This window comes from Peromyscus leucopus, chromosome 1 (genome assembly GCF_004664715.2).
Source record: "Peromyscus leucopus breed LL Stock chromosome 1, UCI_PerLeu_2.1, whole genome shotgun sequence".
Lineage (NCBI taxonomy): Eukaryota > Metazoa > Chordata > Mammalia > Rodentia > Cricetidae > Peromyscus > Peromyscus leucopus.
Genome location: NC_051063.1, coordinates 126,930,879 through 126,949,466, shown reverse-complemented (window position 1 = coordinate 126,949,466; position 18,588 = coordinate 126,930,879). Strand labels below are relative to the sequence as shown.

Genomic DNA, 18,588 nt, shown 5'->3' with positions numbered 1-18,588 from the left:
GAAAACATTTATTCCACAACTTTTTCTTTACTTAGTCTTTGAACTTCACATAATCTTAACTCACATGCTGTCCTTAGAGTACTGTAACCCCAGAAGCCAGTGGGTGGCCTAGTAGTGGCTGGGGCGCTTGAGCCCTTTACGCCCTTACTTCTTACTTCTGTCTGACTCCATAAGTCTGCACTCAGCTTTGTGTACTGAATTCCCACCTTGCTTCCTACTGACATGCCATGACATTCTTTGCTAATGATAAGACCTGCATGATAAGAGCATATAGATCCAAGAGAGATAAGGTATATTTAGTCCTTCAGTTTGATTTAATTAAATTACTTTTTTTTTCTTTTTTTGGTTTTCTTTTTCAAGGTCTCTTCCATCCTTGTAAAGAGTAGTGCTAACCTCTGCTTTTATATAACACTCATTAAATTACTTCTATTGACTTAATTTAACAAAATCTTTATTTAGTATCTTTTCTCTATTTCTTGTTTAGGTTTATTATTTTATTTCATTGGTTGATTGTTTATTTAGATAGTTTCTCACATAGCCCAGACTTCCTTTGCTCCCTAGTGGAATGATGACCATGTACTTTTGATCTCATAACTTTACCTCCCATGTGCAAGATCACAGGCATGCACCATAATGTCTGACTGTTTAATATTGTTGTAAAATGTTATAAATTATGATAGAAACTATGCTTAAGCCATATAGTAAGTAATTTTGAATTTTCATTTTTATGTCTTTGTCTTTATAATAATAGCTTTGATTTACTTTGCAAACAAGTATTTTCCTAAGCCTTCTATAGAAGGCATTTCCATTAAAATATTCTGTATATTTCATGTACATTGAGATTTCAAAAATATTTTTGTTATTAGTGTATTATGTAATGTTTATATGGATATAAATATATTTTCACATTTGATTAACCCTTTGTTTAATATTAAGTGTATAAACATTTAAAAAATTTATACGTAATTTTGGAGAAAACATTTAATTCCAGATTCCATGAGCTATTGTAGTTCAGATGGGAGATCCATCTGGATAGTTGCTGAGGAACCAAGGTTGTCTTTATTCTGTATATCAAGTTACTATAGTTATTATTTAAAGTCATATGAGAGATCAGTGTCTTGAATGGGTGAATATAAGTATATCCATTCACTCTCTACCAAATGGAATTCATCCTTCCTGCAGTCATCAAGATGCTCACAGATAAAGCAAGTTTTTCACTTTGATGTTAAAAACATGGGAACAAGGACCACGACGTCTTGAATTTTGAGAACCTCTTCCACCTCTAACCTGCAAATTGAAACAGCTCTAGGTACCAATCAGGGAACACATGTGTAGGGACAGAACCAAGTGTGGAACATGTATATTTTGACTTTATCAGTGTACTTCTCATTTTACATTTTTCATGAGGTCATAAATTCACTGTACAAAATATTTATTTTTAAAAAGCTGTTGTTCTAAACACTGAGAAAACTAGAAGATAATCTGTGGGCCCCTGACAATGGTAATAATAGATAACCAGAACTTGAGAAACTAAAACGTAAATGCTTTCACTCAACTTCCTGATGTACATCATATATTTGTCGTGAAACTTCTGTCTACTGCATCAGTTAGACGAAATCATGTGGGGACCAATTATTCAACAGCTAAACAAAAAAACCAAGGCCAAAGGCTACACTAGTGCTCCATTACAATTACCATAGGATTAGTTTCTCCTGTTATATTTTGGAGCTCTCTCTGTATGTTAGCATGTTAATGTTATCAGTTATTTTTAATATTACTTTCTTGAAACTAAATTTTGCATTAACTCAAAATTCTCCCAAACGAGAGATAACTTCTATATGATAACTGAAGCAGTTACCGTATTCCAGTAAGAGTAAAGATTGGTGAGATTTGTACCTTGCTGTATGATACCCTGCCTTAATGATTCCACACTTTAATACTCTTAAATTATTTGTTTTAATAATTAAACTAATTTAAAGTTTTTGTATTTTAATAGAAGCAACTGTTTTTACCAATTAATTTGGAAATAACACATTTTAAATATTGAAAGTTATCAAAATTGATGGTTGCAATGTACATGATTATAATATTGTATAGGTCATTTTCACAAAAGATAATGGTTCATTTTGTGAGTGGAGGAAAAAAATCTGTATTGATATTATGAAGCTTCATTGAAATAAGCAATCACATTATCAATGAAAATTATTTTATATAAACTCACAAAAGGAAACTTTAATTTTCATCTTTTGATTGAAAATGTATTTCTTGCCTGACATTTTCGGACTAGGTATTGAGAAGTTCATTGCAATTACAGCACGAACTAAGAAGCAACTTAGAAACATACATAGGTTTTTTTTTTTTTTCCCTTGATTATCATGGGTTTTTAGCCTCTAATCCCTTAATTGATGCTTTTCTAATGAGGTGATTATATTCTATCATGAAACAGCCTTCTGGATGTTTCTTTGAAAGTTGAGCATCAGTATTTGTATATTCTTTGGTACAGTAATGTGGTGATATTTTATTTGTGCTGAAATGTGATATTTTATTTGTATGTTAATGAATAAAGTTTGCCTGGAGATCAGAGGAAATAGCCAGCCATAAACACAAGTCAGGTGGTGGTGGCACAAGCCCTTAATGTAATCACATGGCAGGCAGAGTCTCTGTGTGTTCAAGGGTACAGTCAAGCATGGTGACACATGCTTTTAATCCCAGTATCAACCATAGAGACCTGGAGGTCTGTATAGACAGGCAGTGATGAGGAAGTGAGGTGGCTAGGTTAAGAGCCAATGAGAAGGGAGAACAGCAAGGCAATAAAGGCACAGGTTAGGCAGGAGAGGTTCTCTTGAGAAGCTACTGTGATGTGGTGAGCTAAGTTTAGTTGGCAGCTATTGTTCTAATCTCTATGGCTTGCACCTCTGTTTCTTATTTAATAAGACTGTTTAGAAATTTGTCTACACAGTAACTGGAGAAGCAGGAGTAAAAATCCAATGTATTTGGGTTTAATTTATGATGACCTATATTTCCTTGTTTTAATTTTAAATGCATGAAAACCTTCTGACAGATTCATGTTTTTGTTTGGGGATAGATTTTTAAGTCTTTCTCTACAATGTCTTTGACTTTGTATTTATAAGATATCACACACACCAAGCTACTTTCACATAAGACTATCAGGAGGGAGTTATAGCAATGACCATGACTGACATGGGCAAATCAATCAGCACAGCATTTTCTGTCTTTTAAGAATTATCTGCTGCGAGAGACTCACTCACCACTGACATTCTTCAGGACCCCATCATTCCTTACTAAAGTGGCACTCAGCAATCTTTGAATCCACTACTGCAGTTTGAATCTCTCTATTCCAATCATCTTATAATATTGTTTGAAGGGTTAAAATAGTGTTCCCTTAGATCAGTTGAATTCTGCTGTCTCACAATATCTGAAATGCAACCCAAGTACTTCAAGCTCTCAGTTACTGGTTGTATCTTATGTAGCATCTGGAATTTTGTTGTATACTAGGAAATTTCAAGTTCCTTTTATGAGTATATCCATTGTAATTGATAACTTCACTTGCCTATGCTGGGCATAATGCTGTAGACCTTGGAGCATGTATGCCTTTGAAATAAGGATGTTATTTATGGGTAATGCTGCAGGGATAACTGTCCTGTGCAATGAGGGATTCTAGATGGTTGCTGTAGGACACCAAGGATTTTCGCAGGGAGTTCTGCAATTCTTTGATGAAGTTGTAGATACAGATTGTAAAGTATGTATTTTCCTTATGTATTATTATCACATTACACAGTCCTTGTAGTGTAACAATAATAATGATTTGGGCAGAGAATAGGTAAATATTAACTGCTGTGGATATCACTCTGTATAAATAAACACTGATTGGCTGGTAGCCAGACAGGAAGTATAGGCGGGACTAACAGAGAGAAGAACTGAGGAAACAGGAAGGCAGGGGAAGAGACCTGCCAGCCACCGCCATGACAAGCAAGATGTAAGGTACCGTAAGCCACGAGTCACGTGGCAACTTATAGATTAATAGAAATGGGTTAATTTAAGATAGAAGAAGTAGATAACAAGAAGCCTGCCATGGCTATACAGTTTATAAGTAATATAAGTGTCTGAATGATTATTTTATATGTGGGTTGTAGGACTGTAGGGCTTGGTGGGACCTGGAGAGAAGCTCTCCAGCTACATTAACTTCATTTTCCCTACACACAAAATCCATGGCACTTCCAAAATAATCTAAAATTGTTCCAGAATTATTTTTGACTTGGGAAAAAATGCTTATGGAATCAGAACATGGCCAGCTCTTCCATAATTCCCATAATTCTTACACTTCCTCATATCCATTACAATATCTGAATGTATGGATATGTATCCTGGGTTATTTTACATTATAGGCTCCTGACACATGTATACTTTTATACTTGTTTGACAGTGAAATTGTAACACAGAGATTATAAGGAGGTCAATGAGATGGTGTATATCAATCATCCATAACTGCTCACTGTAATACTGACATATGACATAGGATATGTACAGCTGCCCAACTTCCACAGAGGCTCTTTCTGTAACATTCACATCATGGAACACTACCATTTGATGCTGATGGGTATTGAAAGTCTACAGATGCTTGACTTCCACAGTAATTAGTTAGAAGCTCTCTCTGCTACATTTTCATCATGACTGGCTTCAATTGTCTGAATATGGAACCAGCAGCAGGCTGTCTATTATCTGTGTCAGATTAGTGGTGATCACACTAAATATATAGACTATGTTTTACAAACTATTTATATTGAAAGCTGATGTGTTTGTCTTACATATGTGTGCATTCTTCATACAATATAGCACATACTTATTGTCACATACATATCATATGTATGTTCATTCTTTTATATATATATGTATTTATACAAGTATATTTAGGTGTTCATGTGTATATATTTATTCACATAATGCAGTCAGTCCACTTTTTGATGTATAGTATTTACTGATGTGAGTTAATTACTTAGGAAATGCTTTTATAATTAATGAATAAATGAGCACTTAGTTGTCACTCAGCTGAGAAAACAAGAAAGCACCTGCTAGATGAAAGCTGTGATCTCAGCAAGACCCTAAGTCTATTAATGTTCCTCCAAGAAAAATAAGAAAGAAACCAGTCCTCATTTCCGTGGAAACCATGGTACATTACTAAGTTTAAGAAATGCTTTGAACACAGCAGAAAAAAAGGCATAAATGGCCAATTATCAGCATACTTTCTAAGAAGAAGAATGACACACAAGCATAAACAGGTCATATTTACCATGTGCATGTATATATATATATATATGAACATGTATATATGTGTGAGAAAAATGATTTATAAAATTTATTTTGCCCTATATGTAAAAACATGCAGCAGAAATGTCCTATTCAGCCCCTCTCCCACAGTAAGATTTTTGCTGTAACTGCTTCACCAAGCACAAAACTATTGTCAGCTCTCCACAATGCAAAGACTGAAAGTTTCCAGACACCAGATATTTCAGGGTTTAAATTGCTTGATGATGTTTGCTTAAGACTAGATTGCTTAAATATCTCAAAGTAATTAATAAAGTCCACTTAAATATGCACACACTTGTTAGTGTGGGATGTGTGGTGTCTTGCGCTGAATTTAGAGAGAAGTGGGCCACATTTATTGTTCAGAGTACTGAAAAGAAATCATCAGAGTCTGTCATCCAAGGGTGGATGTGGTCACAGAACATGTGATAACACAGACTTCCCTAGCCCCAGACTGGTTTGCAAGATAAACCACTAAAGCTTCTAGTATTTCAAAGCCAGCCTATTTTGCAGCAAAAATCCAAATTAAGAATGTCTTCAGAAATGAGTGCTTGTAGCCAGCATGTGAGCTACCTGCCTACTACAGGAGAGTACTGTAGTAGGCCAGCAAATGCTGGCTCTTGGATGCTACCAAAATTTTCCTTGCTAGCTTGTCCTCACATCAAAGAAAACCACTGACATAAGTAGTCAAATATTTGACCATACTTTAAATTTTTGTTTACTTTTGAGATTGCATTTTAATTACAACATTTCTCCTTCCCTTTCTTTCCTCCAGATTCTTCCATATACCCCCTCCTCCTTCTTGCTGGACCTGCACAGCTGGAGCACGAAATATGGCGAGGGACACCGAGTTTCAGTTCCTCAGGGAAGCAGCTCTCTTTAGTTTACCAACATGGCTTATATACCCCCTCTGACAGCAGGAGTCAAGGAATGGTTACTCTGTATCCTTAGGCCAGCCCGACACTGTTTTCCAAACAGGAAAAACCACAGGGGAACTGATCCCCAGCACCCTCCGGAACCCAACTGCACATTTTTCACACAAACAACTTAACTGGGACAGGACAAAAAAGAGCATTTAAAATTAAGGCAGCAAACTTACTGCTGCTGACACTTCTCTGTCAAGTTCATGACCTCTGTTTTCATCAGTTGTTATTGCATACATGTATGTATTTCTATACACATACATATTCCTCAATATAACCTGTTGAGTACATATAACACTATTTGGATACATATTTTCAAGGCTGACCATTTGGCACTGAATTACCGATTGGTGTGCTCTTTCCTGAGGAGGGCTACCTTTTCCATTCCCAGCTTTACTGAGTTTCATATATATATATGTTTGTGTGTGTGTGTGTGTGTGTGTGTGTGTGTGTGTGTGTGTGTGTTCGATTAAGGCCTCCTGGGCCTTTCACCATGAAGGTTGGCATCTTTGTTGATGTACTTTTTCATCCCATGTCTGTTGATAGGATACACAGTCTCACAGCAAAGTCTCTGATCTTCTAACTCTTACAATCTTTCTGTTTCACCTTCCACCGTGTTGCAGCCTTCAGTGTGGGAATGTTTTGTAGCTATTATCCATTGGGACTGGGCTCCACAACTCTGCATATATACAAATTTGTTGTGGTTTTCTATAGTGGTCACTGATGAAATTTCCTTGATGAGGGGTGAAGACTACATTTATCTATGGGTATAAGAACAAATATGTGTAGATTGTTAGGCTGATTTAGAAAATTAGTTGTTGTAGATTCAACTCTGATAAGCATAATTTCACTAGCACTAATTCATTTGCTAAGTTTCCAGTACGAAGGATTAAATGAGTGGATCCTAAGTCCAGTTAAAGAGGAGTTGGTGCCTGCCAAGTTATGTGTGCCACTGTCATACATTTAGGGTCATCAGGTCTGCCATTGATGTGGTTCATAGGCATCATAGCTACGTGGGCCTGTTGGTTTCCTCTTTCCTTTGGAAGTTTACATGATGCTTTCTGGTACCATGAAAGCTTGTCCTCAGGGACAATACAATGGCATGTTTCAGGACATCTAGGTAACATAATGAGACCTTGTGTAGATTTGAATGAGAATGTGCCCAATAGACTCATGTTTGAAATATTGGTCAGCAGTTGGTGGTACCCATTTGAGGAGGTTTAGGAAACATGGCCTTGCTGGAGGAAATATATCACTAGGGAAAGCTTTGAAATTTTAAAGCCAAGTATCATTCCCAGTTTTCTCTCTGCTTTCTATTTGTGGTTCAAGATGTGAGTTCTCCTTTTGCTGTTCCAGCTTCCATGACAGCTGATCCCTGAATGATCCCTCTTACTCCTCTGGAATCCGAAGTGCAAATAAACCTTCCTTCTGTGAGCTGCTTTGGTCATAATGTTTTATGCAGTAATAGAACAATAACTATTTCAGACTTTATTTCAAAGGTAAAAAAATATAACATCTCTTTACAGGCATCAACTCAGTTGGTGTCAGTCTTATAGAGGGATGTATGTTTTAGGAAAATGTATCTTAGAATACATTGAAATTAAAATATTGCCTTTATTTCTCTTTTTCTACTTCTCTTGCGTTCTTTTCTTTTATTGTTGTTGTTTGTTTTGAGTTTTGTTGGAGACAGAGTTGCATGTGTTCCAGGCGCCCCCTGAACTTGTTATGCAAACTTGGCTTACCACAGACTGCTGTCCTGGTTTCATCTGTTGCTGTGACAAAATGCTCTCTCAGAAAATGAAATAGGGACAGAAACATTTATTTTTGCTCACAATTCCAGGCCATTATCCATTATTGTGAGGAAGTTGCAGCAGCAGAACCTTGAGACTGCATTCACATCACATCCACAGTCAAGGTCGGAGAGAAATGAATGCACGCCTATTTATTTGCTTGCTTGTGCTCACCTTAATTTCTCTACTCCCCTTACAGTTCAGACCCCCATGCTTACAGCATATTGCTGTACATAATGGATTGGGTCTTGGCACATTTATTGGCAATTATTTTCACAGGTCAACTTAATGTAAACAATACTTTGTGAAAACTGTCTTCCCATGTAATATGAGGTTGTATCAAGTTGACAAATATATTCATCATAACTTCTTGTCCACTTGCTTTTGTCTTTTAGGTGCTGGGATTAAAAGTATGCACCAACTTGGATAGACTATGCAGGGCTAAGGATGGAACCCAGAACTTTAGGATGTAGGAAACAAAGTTTTTGTTGTTTTAAAACTTCTTTGTAATTTAATTTATTTTTTGCGTGTGTGTGTGTGTGTGTGTGTGTGTGTGTGTGTGTGTAGTTCAGAAGACAACTTGTGAGATGTTGTGAGATAATGGTGTTGGGTCCGAGGGATTAGATTCCGTTTGTCAGGCTTGACAGCAATTGCTTTTAACTGTTGAGCTATCTAGTCACCCCTCAAGTTTCATTTCTTTCAAAACAAGCTTATAGTATTGAAGTAAAATGACACACTACTAATATGTGTAGAAAGTAGAATAGATAGTGTCTTTTAATATTCATACAACAGGAAAATTGCATCAAAAATAGGAATATCCAAACCTTGCCATAATAAAATAGCAAAAGTTAGTGTGCCTAAATACTACTGAGATTATCCATTTACTTAGAGCAGCAGTTAATAGGTTTTTTGTTTATTTTTTTGTTTTTTTCTGCAGAGAGGCAGTCAGTAAATACATTAACTGAAGAGCACAAAGAATTGCAATGAGTCTCTACTCTGAACAAGTGCCAGAGAGAGGACGTAAACAACTTAGTTGGGCTTTCCTTCAACAGAATTTATGTACATAAATAAACAGCATCCCAGATTTACCTAAAGGAACACAGAACAGGGCTTTTGCCTCATGGAGAAACAGGGTACCCTCTATTGTCTTTCATCATTTATCACCTGGGGCCTTAAATTCAGGCTCAACATGTTTCTTTAGTCATAATAAAGTAGAGCAGATATTCAATCTTGTGATGTCTAACAATTAGTTTTATTTTTATCAGAGTTCATAAGAACATTTCTATCTTCTCTGGGTTGATTTAAATGATCATGCTTGGCCTTCATCATCACAGTAGCTGTAGAGTTGATTTCCAGTAACCTTTCTTAGAAATAATTGGCCAAAGTACAGTAACAGGTGGATGGACACCATCATGGTGGCTATGTCATGCACAATGTCTATGCATGTGATAGTTATCTGGTCTTTCACTCTATCCTAAAAGCTGGCTGAAGATAGCCATGCTATTGATGAATGTCTCTGGGTCACTAGGATGTAAATTGTTGATGTTGCATCTACACAGAAATGCTACTGTAATACACTGTGACATTACATTTAAGAAGGCATTTTCCAACTTCACAGCTGTGTAGTTTATGTACTTTCTCTCACTTATAGGCAGGTGTTTTAACAGCCTGCTGATTGCTCAGGATGTTGCAATCATAGTTGGTGAATTTCTGTGCAGGTGATAGGTAAGAGAACACAACCACTTCCTTCTTGACTGAAATCAGATTTTCCCAGGCTGTTTTCATGCCTAAGCATTCTCAATGGAGAATGATAAGGAAGATTTCATCTGCTCATTGACAGATAACCAAGCTCACTCCTGTGTTCAGCATAAGGACAGAGGCCTTGAGAGGTTGGTGCTTCCTAATAAAAGAAGCTGAGACTCAGAAAGCCTGAAGTATCTTATTCAATGTTTGGATGAACATGTGGTAGTCTATATATTAACTATCCAGTTCTCATGTTATATACACTTCAGGGTCAATGGTTGAAACTGTCATTTTTCTACAACACATGGCCTCTTTTCAATGCTCCCCACACCAAAATGCTTGTGTACCAATACTGTCTTTGTATTTTATGCCACCCGTGTAATAAACTCTCTCTACATCTCCATCAATAAGTGTTGTGAGTTAAGTTTATCCCCACTGTCAACTAAAAGCTTCGGTCATGAAATGTTAATATGAATGTGAGGAACACAAATTACTTTCAAGGTAATGCTTCTCAGTTTTTTGTTAAAGGAGTGATCCTTTCCCTTCAGGAAAGAGATGGTGCACATGAATGTTGTCATCTCCTGCATATGTTCACATACAAAATGATTTAAAATGAAAAAGTTGACGATGTCTTGATGTATGCGTGTATTACATACAACCTTGTCAATACAATCAAGCTAATGTGGACAGTGTTCATTGCACATAACTTCCAGTCTTCCCATTCTTTGTTCCTTCTCTCTTTCCTTCACTTCCTTCTCTTTTCTTCCTCTACATTAAGCATTTCTTAGTACTTATGGCAGTTATCAGGACATGTTCTAAGGTTGATACTTCATCAGAGGACATATAAGTATGTTTAAATAAGACTGCTTATGATCTACTCTAGTGTCACCCAGCATACCCTGAATTTCTTCTCCAGAGGCAATCAGTTTGGATAAGTACAGACTGAGCTATTTGTTCAACATTGCTCAATTTCTTTTCCCCATTCTTGCTTTGACAACTACTTCTCTACTCTTTTTCCATGACTTTGCTTGTGTGACAGTGTTTGTTTCCTGTGTCAATTGATTTCTCTTAGCACACTGTCTTCAATTTAATCAATGCTGCCACTAGTGACAAGTTTTTGTTTTCCCCCACTGGATAGAATAATATTCCATTATGTCTTTGTACTTATGTATGTATATGTAAATCTGCATGCTATGCATATATTTATATGCATAAAATGTCAGCTTTTTCATTAATTCATTGATGTGCATTTGTTTCTATATGACTGTCATGAATAATGCTGCTATGAAAATCTTGAGACAGATTTTATTACACACACACAGAAGTGGAATTACTAAATCATAATCACAATGTAATTCCATCTTTAACATTAAAGAGCATGCACACTGTTCTTTCCATGAGAATACAAATGTCCATTTTTACTAAGTCATGAATTTCAAGCCTCCTATGAAATAATCATGAATTTAACACATTGATATCAGCCATTCAATTGGGTATGGGGTGGTATCTAATGGGTTCATATTTTCCTGATGATCATGATATTTGTATGATCAACATTCATACACCTATTGTTGATTTGTAGGTTTGCTATGAAAAAAAAATCCAGCTTTTATGCCCCTTTTCCCCTTTGTACACTAGGTTCTTATGTTGTTCCAAGCATTGAGTATTCATAAGCTATGATATTTGCTTTTGTTTGCGTTCTGTGCATTGCTCTTTCACTTTGTTGAGTGTTTTCTTTATGGTACAAAGGTCTTATTGTGCAATGGACTCTCATATTTCCTGAAGCCTTAAAAACAAAAACAAAACAAAAACACTATTTCTAACACTGGTAGTTTTGTAATTTCAAGTCCTAATTCATTTCACTTAATTTGATTTGATGTTTTAAGTGCTATGAGAGATCAGGGTACCATACTCTTCTTCACTGAGTATCTGGATACTCACATTAATCTGACCTTGCATCACATGTTCACCCTGAAAACCAGTTCTTCCCTTTTCAAATTCCCCTTTCCAATGGATCTGACCCTACTCTCCCCACCTTTTCATGTCACCTCAATCATTTTTAGACATCATACTTTGTAGGAAAATTATTATGCTATTTATTTGTGTGTGTGTGTGTGTGTGTGTGTGTGAGAGAGAGAGAGAGAGAGAGAGAGAGAGAGAGAGAGAGAGAGAGAGAGAGAGAAAGAGAGAGAGAATGTACACATGGAAGGCAGAGGAATATTTAGTGGTCAGTTTTTCCTTCCTCCATGTGAATTTGGGGCTTGAACTAAGGGTCACAGCCTTCATAGTAGGTATCTTTACACACTGAGCTACTCCTAAGTCACATTTTGCATTTAATTCTTGTTCATAATAATAGGAAAATAACAGCAACAGTATCCTATCTTTAAAAACCTCTGTGTACCTGATTCTTTTCAGATCTTGAAAGGACAATTCTCAGCATTATATGAACTCCAAAAATGCCAGATGGCTAAAACAATCCTGAACAATAAAAGAAATATAGGTGGTGTCATCATTCATGATCTCAAACTATACTATAAACATATAGCTAAAAACAAACAAACAAACAAACAAAAACCCTAAAACCAAAACCCAGGATGGTATTGACATAAAAACAGACACATTGATCAACAGAATCAAATTGAAGGCCCAACATAAATCTACACATCTATGGAACCTGGTTATTGATAAAGAAGCCAGAACCACACACTGGGAAAAAAGACAGAATCTTCAGCAAATGTTGCTGTCTAACCTGGATGTCTTCAAATAGAAGAACACAAATAGATCCATACTTATCATCTTGCACAAAACTCAACACAAATATATCAAAAAGCCTCCACATAAAACCAAATACACTGAACTTGACAAAAGAAAAAGTGGGAAATAGCCTTAAACTCATTGGCATGAGAGAAAACTTTCCAAACAGAATAACATTAGCACAGATGCTAGGATCAACAATTAATATATGGGACCTCATGAAACTGAAAATCTTCTGTAAGGCAAAGGCCAGCTGTTAGGATCCTGTATATGCGCAGTGTCTTACGTCATCAGTGGGCCCTGGCAACTACTACCCACTGCATGGTCATGCAATACCCACCTTAAAAAGCCAGGCTTGGACCACCCCCCACACACTCTCTCTCTCTGTCCTCCCTCTCTGCTCTGCTCCCTCCCCCCCCAGGCCTGGCTCCCTTCCCTTTTCCCCCTAGTAAAGCTCTAAAATGTACCACTGGGTTCTGTCGTGACCATGACCTTTCCACATGGTAACCAGTGCCCGACACCAACCAGCGCTGATTACTATCACCAACATCATTTGGACAAAGGAGCATCCTACAGGATGAAAATTTTTTTTAACCAATTCCAAATCAGATAGAAGACTAATATCCAAAATATATAAGGAATTCTAGAAACTAGATGTCAAAAAATCAAATAGTCCCTTTAAAAATGGGGTGCAGATCTAAATGGAGAATTCTAAATAGAAGAAATTCAAATGGCTAAGAAACACTTAAATGTTCAACTCCCTTAGTCATCAGGGGAAAAAATCAAAGCTACTTTGAGATTCCATCTTATAGCTGTCAAAATGATTAAGATCAATAACACAAATGCCAGCTTGTGCTATAGAAGATGTTGAATAATAGGAATACTCCTGCATTTCTTATGGAAGTGCAAACTCGTACAGCTAGTACGGAAATCAGTGTGGTGGTTCCTTAGAAAGGTGGGAATTGATCTACCTCAAGACCTAGCTATACCACACTTAGACATATATCCAAAGGATGAATCACCATAACACAAGGGCACTTGCTCAACCATGTTCTCTGCTGCTCTTTTTACAAAGGCCAGAAATTGAAAATAACCTAGATGTCCCTCAATGGAAGAATGGTTAAACAGAATGTGGTATATTTACACAATGGAGTACTACTCAACTCTTAAAAAAAAGACATCATGATATTTGAAGGCAAGTAGATGGAACTAAAAAGACAAAAAACAAAAAACAAAAAACAACAAAAAAAAACATCCTGAGTGAGGTAATCCAGACTCAGAAAGGGACTAGAGAGGACACATTGAGCTTCCTGAGAGGGAGTAAAAATAATAGACACTGTGGGTTGACTATTGGCAGAAGGGGAAACTGGAACAAGTCAGGTAGTGTCTTAGTTAGGATTTCTATCACTGTGAAGAGACACCTTGAACACGGCAACTCTTATAAAGAAAACCGTTTAAATTGAGGTGGTAGCTTACAGTTTCAGAGGTTTAGTCCATTATCATCATGGTGGAGAGTATGGTAGCATGCAGACAGACATGACTGGCTACATCTTGATCAGAAAGCAATAGGAAGTGGGCTCAGCCACTAGGTGGTATTCTGATTATAGAAAACCCCAAAGCCCTCCCCCACAGTAACACACTTCCTCCAATAAGGCCATACCTACTCCAACAAAATCATACTTCCTAATAGTACCACTCCCTATGAGCATATGGGGGCCAATTACATTCAAACTACTACATTCCACTCCCTGGTCCCAACAAACTTATAACAGTATCATAATGCAAAATGCATTTAGTCAAACTTCAAAAGTTCCCATAGTTTATCACAGTTTCAAGACTGTTTAAAAGTCCAAAGTTCAAAGTCTCTTCTGAGATTCAAGCAATCTATTAACTGTAATCCCCTATAAAATAAAAATAAAAAAGCAGATCATATATTTCCAACATATAATGGCACAGGATATATATCACCATTTTAAAACATAGGGAAGAGAGAATAGAAAGGAAATACTGGACCAAAGGAAGACCAAAAACCAGTTAGGCAAACTCCAAACTCTGCATCTCCATGTCTGATGTCAAAATGCTCTTCAGATCTCCAATGCCATTCAGTTTTGCTGATTTGAAACACATTTCTTTCACTTGGGCTGGTTTCACTCCCTGTTAGGAGCTCTCCTCAGCAGGTATCCCATGACCCTGGGCTCTCTAACATCTCAGGGTCTCCAAGGCAATCCAGGCTTCAACATTGCAGCTTCACACAATAGCCTCTCTAGGCTTCTATTCAGGGATGCCCCTGACACATGCCTGGCCTCAGTGGTTTTCCTTAATCTCAGGGGCAAATTCTATAGCCACATTGTGCTGAAATGTGATTTTTATTGGTATGTTATTAAATAAAGTTGCCTGGGGATCAGAGCTAAAAGCAAGCCATTTAGCAGAAGTCCAGCAGTGGTGGCACATGCCCTTAATCTGATCACATGGCTGGCAGAGTCTCTGTATAGTCAAAGACACAGCCAAGTGGTGACCCTAACCTTTAATCCCAGTATGAACCATAGAGAACTGGAGGTCTGTATAGACAGGCAGTGACGAGGAAATCATGTGGTTGGGTTTAGAGCCAATGAGAAGGTAAAACAGAGAGGCAATAAAAAGACAGGTCACACAGGAGTTCTCTCTCTCAGGGGAAGGACAGCAGTGACTGGTAAGCTAAAGGCTATTGCTCTGATCTCTTGGACTTTTAACTCGATATTTGGCTCTGTGTTTCTTATTTAATAAGACCATTTAAAATTTCATCTACAAGCCCCTTTCCTCTATTCTTAACTCCAGAACCATGTGGTTGAAGCTGCCAAGTTCTGCTACTTGCTGGACTGGAATATGACCCCCTCATTCAATCACAACTTCACCAGCTTTCTGTCTTTCACTGTCTAAGCTTGGCTGACCGGAAACTTGCTCTGTAGACTAGGCTGGCCTCAATCTCAGAGATCCACCAGCTTCTGCCTTGGAGGGCTGGGATTAAAGGTGTGCACCACCACACTTGGCTCTAAGCTTTTCTTTAATTTCTTTTCACAAGTTGTAAACTTAGCTGGGTGGGATCTTGCCCTGGGGTTACCACTCCCTTTATTCCATTCCTTAATCTGTTTATCTCCTTGAACAGAGGGTTTTGTTCCATTCCACTTCCTGGTGCACTTTTTCTTCTCAAATTTTACTTTTTTTTCCTGTTACTTAGCTTCCTTCTTTCATCATAAGTCTTCATTAGTGTTAAACTAATAACCACATGATAGAGTCTATATGAGACTGTCTTGAGATTTCATCTGCCAAGGGAATTAATCCAAATCTCTTCACTTTACCCTCAGGTAGACTCTTCAGACAAGAGCAAAAAGCAGCCACATTCTCCAACAAAGTATCACAAGAATGATCTCTAAGCCACATATTAACATTCTTCTCCTCTGCAACCTCTTGAGCAAGGCCCCCACAATTCATCAAATCACACTCAGCACCCCAGTCTTTCATGCTCTTGCTAGTATGGGCCATAAAGCAATGCCTAAAGCATTCCACTGCTTTCCTAAACCAAAGTACCAAAGTCCAAATTCCTACAAATAAAAACATGGTCTGGCCTGTAAAATCAATACCCCAGTTCCTGTTGTTGTGAAGAGACACCATGACCACAGCAACTCTTATAAAGGAAAACCTTTAATTGGTGCTGGCTTACAATTTCAGAGGTTTAGTTAAATATCATCATGGTGGGAAGCAGCATGGTGGCACATAGACAGATGTAGAGTGGGAGAAGCAGCTGAGAGTCCTACATCTTACAAGCAACAGGAAGTGGTCTGATACTTGAGCATAGGAGAACTCAAAGCCCATCCCACAGTGACACACTTCTCCAACAAGGCCACACCTACTCTAACAAAGCCACACCTCCTAATAGTACCACTCCCTCTGAGCTTATGAGGACCAATTACATTCAAACTATCATAGGCCAGGAGTGTGAGGGAAGGCAGCTACAACTGAGGTCTGATATGGAGCCCTAGTACAGTGGGAACTTCCTAAAATATATGAAGGTAATCCTAATGGAATTTCCAAATAATATGGGATATGGGGTCTCAACTGGCCTTGTCACCAAAGTTTCCAGCACCAGAACTAGGTTATATTCAATTGTTATTGGTCAAAGGGGTCTCATGGAAATTCTCAAACATTCTTAGCTATTGCTAAGAAAATAGTTTGCTTCTCTGCAAGCTGACAGCAAGACCCCATTGCTGAAGATAACACCCACACAAGTCATTGAATATGGAGAAGTTGAGCTTGTACACATATAGAAACTTCATCCCTATGTTCCAGGGTCTTTGGTGCAGGAAGGTACTCTGCAGTCTAACCAAAAGAGAAACATAAACACAAACCCAGCCATAAACTTTGTTCTACAATCTGTGCTTCCTGAAAAATATGCCATGGCAATGGTGGCACAAAGCTTGCTGGAGTAACCAACCAATGTCTGATTTGAATTAAGGCTCACTCTATGAGATGGAACCCTTACATGACATTGCTTAGGTGACCAAAAACTAGAGGCTAATAGCACAGAGAACTAGGCAAAAATCAAATATTACTGACTTTTAAAAAAAGAAAAAGTAGTGATAAAATGACTCCTAATGATATTCTGTTATACTCATAGATCAGTGTCTTATACAGCCATCATCAGAGAAGCTTCATCTTCCAGCAAATGAGAACAAAAATAGAGACCCACAGACAGCTATATTACACACACACACATACATACATACACACACACACACACACACACACACACAGAGAGAGAGAGAGAGAGAGAGAGAGAGAGAGAGAGAGAGAGAGAGAGAGAGAGAGAGGAGACAGAGACAGAGACAGAGACAGAGACAGACAGATAGACAGACTTGGGAACACTCAGGTCTAAATGGGATATCTCCATCAAATCCCTCCCCTCAGAGGTCAGGGAACACTGTTGAAGAGGAGGTAGAAAGACTATATGGGCCAGAGAGCATGGAGGACACCAGGAGAACAAGGCCCCTGTCAATCAACTGAGCAAGTGACTGATGCAGCAAGCACAAGACCTCCTGTGTATATATTATAACTTTCATCTTAGTGTTCTTATGGGACTCTTGAGTGTGTGAACAAGTGGGTCTCTGTTTCTTATACCTTCTCTTAGGCTCTTTCTCTTCTGTTGATTTGCCTTGTCCAACTTGGATGTGATCTTTTTTTGTTTTATCTTATTATATTATATATTATACATTATTATATTTATTTTGTTATGCTTTCTTATTACCTCTTGAAAGCCTATTCTTTTCTAACGAGAGACAGAAAAGAGGTGAGCTTCAGAGGAACTGGGAGGAGTTGAGGGAGGGGAAACTGTAATCAGAACATAGTGTGAAGATATCTGTTTTCAATAAAAAGAAATAAAAAACCAAACCAAACTAAAAAATCTCCCCCAAACAAAAAACCCTCTGTGTACCAGGTTCTATAAAAGGCACATTGTCTTTCTGGCTCTGGATTCTCTCATTTAGTATAATACAATGTAAACAGTATAATTATATAAATACAGTTCTTGTGCATGACAATCTCAAAAAGTTTTTAAAAATAAAATAAAACTGTTATAATGGAGCATTGCTTTCTTGATGTTTATTTGTTGTGGGGACAAGGTGGGAATGGGGATGCAGAGGACAGTTACAGAATTAGCTCTCTCCTTCTACCATGTTGATTCCCAAGAGAGAGCAGAAGTCATGTTGTCAGGTTTGGAGGTAAATACACTCACCCTCTGAGCTTTCTCCCTGGACTGTGATGCTTCTCTATACATTAGGTCAACAAAAATAATAAAATAACTTTCACATGAGAAATTTCCAAACAACTATGGGGAAAACTATTCTGCAAAGTGATGAATGTGTCTCTGAGGAGTAATTATTGGTTGCTTACAAATATTGTTTTTTTTTTCTTTTTAAGTCTTTACATTAATTCTAGGAAGTGAGTAGTATTGTTTTTTAGGTATAACTTTAGGCTAAACAAAATCACATTTAAAATTCCCCAAAATTCTCAATATTACTTAGCAA

The 18,588-nt window shown here is 37.5% G+C and overlaps 1 protein-coding gene and 1 pseudogene across 4 annotated transcripts in view; both read right to left on the bottom strand.

Annotated features, from left to right (window-relative positions):
- Luzp2 (leucine zipper protein 2) overlaps positions 1 to 18,588 on the bottom strand; it is a 352,103-nt gene that overhangs the window by 228,753 nt on the left and 104,762 nt on the right. The window lies entirely within an intron of this gene.
- On the bottom strand, positions 358 to 412 carry LOC114708988 (annotated as a pseudogene).